Source organism: Triticum aestivum, chromosome 5D (genome assembly GCF_018294505.1).
Source record: "Triticum aestivum cultivar Chinese Spring chromosome 5D, IWGSC CS RefSeq v2.1, whole genome shotgun sequence".
Lineage (NCBI taxonomy): Eukaryota > Viridiplantae > Streptophyta > Magnoliopsida > Poales > Poaceae > Triticum > Triticum aestivum.
In genome coordinates, this window is record NC_057808.1 from 10116610 (window position 1) to 10120571 (window position 3962).

The following is a 3962-nucleotide window of genomic DNA, read 5'->3' on the forward strand; positions in this document are numbered from 1 at the left end:
ATCTAGGTAAAATGGGTCATTTTTGAGCTAACTTGGATGAACTGGATCATTTATAAGCTAACCAAGGTAAAATGGGTCATTTTAGAGCTAACTTAGGTAAAATGGATCGTTTATGAGCTAACTAAGCTAAATATGCAATTTTTGACATAAGTAAGCTAAGTACAGATCGTTTTAGAGCTAACTTCGGTAAAATGGATGGTTTTGGAGGTCAGTAAGCTTATTAAGTCATTTTGGAGGAGAAGAAACTAAGTCTAGGTCATTATGGTAAGCATTGGAGGAAATAAAGCTAAGTCTAGGTCTTTATGCATGTTTTAAGCAAAACACTAGATAAACCTACCATGATCCAGGAGGTGTAGGAGCGGGCTGGCTCGTGTCGGTAGCTGGAGAAGGATCGTGCGATGCTTGTCTGGAGTTACGCTGCACCAAAGATCATTTCCAATGTCTTGTTAGCATGATGACACTCAAATGTTAAGACTAGCAAGTAATGTCCATTCAAATTAAACTCACCGTGGTCCCAGGAGCAATCACTGGCATCGGCGGAGCGGTCTGACCGGTCTTCTCGCACACAGACTGCACATTTGGTTTTCACGACTCAGTCATACTAGTTAGTAATGAGACAAACACTACATGAATGTTTTGGCTAATCTGCAGAAGAAAGTTACCACAAGGAGCTCGTACATGGCCCTTGCCTGCATGTCATTCCGTGCCCTCTCCTCCTCCAACATCTTTGTCGTCCTCTCCTCCAACTCCCGCTGCCTCTCCGCCGCCTCCGCCAGAAGTTTCTTCGTTCTATCTCTCTCACTCTATATAGCAGCCTGCAACACCACTCACATGACCATTTGTAATCATTGATGGAAGCGCACACAATGTAATGGGGAAAGATAGCTGAGTACGTATCACTAACCTTGATGGCGAGTTGGACTGGCCGTTCACGAGGCCTTATCTCAGGAGCGGATCTCGACTGGCGCGCCTTGATCTCCGGGAGAGTGCTAGGACAACAGATAAGTCCATCTCCAATGGCTATGGAGCCATGGGACCTCCCGCCACCAGATATCATCACCAGCTCTGGATCAATGGGACCCTGGCTCGGCTTAAAGTCCTCCCCTTTCCTCGCCTTCCCCTCATCTCTATATCTCACGAGCTTGTTGTGGGAGGAGATGTTGGTGAAGTTGTTTGCATCATCGAGGTCAGACGGAGAGAATGCCTTGACTTTCTTGAAAGAGGCAGTGTGGGCCATGGCATACAGGTCGTACACCTCTCGCACCTTATCCACCTTATTGTAGCGTGCCTGAAAGAGAGAAACAATGTAAATTAGTAATTAAAGGGCTCAAGCTAGCATGATGAATGAATTGCATGAATCATGAAGCAAACCACATACCCAGTTCTGCCCGAACTGATATAAGTTGGAGCTGCCTTGATGGTGTGGCACACCTTCCATTTGGGCACATTTGTCCTTGGCCTCGTTGTGGAGGGCTAGCCATTCTTTTGAGCACCACTCATTGACCAACACCTCCCAACAATCCATCCGATCCGCACACCATCTCGGAGGCGCCTAAGTTAGCAAATAGAAACTTGAGTGCTACGACTAATAATTACTAAATGAAGGAACTTAAGTAGAAGGCCTTAAGAATTACCTTCATGTACTACTCCTTACTCAGGAACTTATCGCGGCACGCCGGCTTGGTCTTCTTGATACCACGCAAGGCGTAGTAGTCTCGAACAGCCTGCACCCGAGCCTCGTGCCATAAGTTCTGTAGTAGGCGCTTGCAGACGTTCTAGATAACATTTGCCGCATCCTCCTCGTATCCCTCCTCACACCTGTAGAATGTCTGCAATCAAATGAGACAATATTGATTAGTACAATTAATAACTAGCTAGTTGAAGATTTTTAAATGTGTAAAGGAGAAATTACCTAGAACTTTCTGATCACCACGTCTGCCCTCGTGTCGCACAAGACACCGTCGATAATCTCACCCGGCGGGGCCGGGGCAGCCAAGTAGTGCTCCCAGCTCAATCCAAGCACTGGAAGCCGACCCTCACTAGGCAACGTGACAAACCCCGGAAGTTTTGCCGGCAAAGAACTCCAAGGACGGAGTTGGGCCGGCGGACACTATGATGGTGGTCCCAACCCCTGCAGTATGACAAGGCCAACGCATTAGTTATTTGAAGAAACGTGAATGCAGAAGGTACAAAAATATTAAATGCACTTACCTCTCCCCATCAGGGAAAATCAACCACCTCTGCTCGCGGGTCGCCGGCACGGACGGGAGCCGTGTACAACCACGCTGGTAGACGGTGCCCCCCTCCTCCTCAATATCAGTCGGCTCCCCGCCATCATCAGCGTGGCCACTCGGCTCCTCGGGCTGATCCGGCCAGCTACCCCATCCAAACGTGTGCTCCTCTGGGGTCTCATGGGCCGAACTCTCGTGGGCCGAAGGCCCGTCGACCCGAGGCTCGTGGGCCCAAGACCCGTGGACCGGAGGCTCGTGGACCGGAGTCCGTGTAGCCTCCTCCTCGGACGAGTCCACCCTAGCAGTCACGTGCTCGGGTGAAACAGCTGGGGGTGGCGGCGAGGAAGGCGCCGTAGCAGTCACCCTACCTCCTCTCCCGCGACCACGTGCCCCACCTCCTCTCTTCTTACCTCGTCCCCTGCTAGGCACCGCGGTCGACGAAGAAGGGCCTGGCGGTGTCGCCATACTGTCCAGCAACGCTCGGCGGAGAGGTGCGTGTGGAATGGAAGACCTCACACCACGAGCCGACGAAGAAGGGGCCTTGGCACGCTCCCGACCAGCGCCCACCATCTTTCAACACCTGCCATGACAAACAGTAAACGAAATTAGTACAACATAAAAAAAAGACCGACATGAATAATAATATGTGTATCACTTAAGTGTATCATCATCAAGTACAACATAAATTTTTTTAATACCTGACACTACTAATAATCTCGATCAGTATCATCAATAAATGCATAATCATCATCATCACTATAATCAATGACGGGCTCATAGGGTTCACTGGCATCAACATGTGGAAGGCCACCTTGACGTAATCGGTCAAGCATTGACAGGTCATCCGCAGCAGTAACCTCTTCTTGTCCCGGCTCTTCTTGTTCCTCCTCTGGGGTGATGTCGGATTCACTGTCGCTGTCTACTTCAATGTTTTGGGGTGAAGTATAGCGGTTCTTGAAACGCTTTTTGGAAAGACGTGTCTCTTGGAATAATTCTCCTTCATATGTGTCTGGGTTAATGTGAGGTTCATAATCCTCTTCCTTTGGGGGAGATAGTCTAGCACGTGGCGGCACTTCATAAACGACATCCCAAGCTTTCAGATTTGGATTAATTTGGCAGGCCCACGGTAGATAGAATACTTGGGTCGCCTGTTGAGCCGTAATATAGACATCAGGAACATCTAAATGGGTGCTTTGGTTGATTTCAACTAGCCCTATATGTTCATGAGTCCTTCTAGTCTCCTTCGGCTGAAATCAATAACATTTGAAGACTACGACATTCGGTGGGTTTTCACCATAGAATAGAAGTTCATAAATTGCTTCAAATCTCCCATAATACTCGGTACCTCCTTCGCCGATAGTAGATACACAACAATTTGTAGACTTTCGGTCGGCCATAGATAGCTCTTTGCCATAGGTACGAAAGCGATACCCGTTGATGTCATATTTGTCAAATGAACGGACCTTATAGTCAAAACCATTAGCGACTTGTCTCAATTCGGCGTCCATAGACTCTGAATTAGCCTACAAGTTTAATATGAAAGGATTGTTGCATTACGCACAAATTAGCGAATGAAATGAAATTGTCTAATAGAAATTACCGTTTGTTTGAACCAAGAGATGAAACCGGGATAGCCGCCTCCTTGCTTTGCGAGAAGCTCATACTCTTCGACAGAATCCTTTTGGATCACCGCTCCATACGAGAATAAGGCGACGTATCGACTGTATGAAA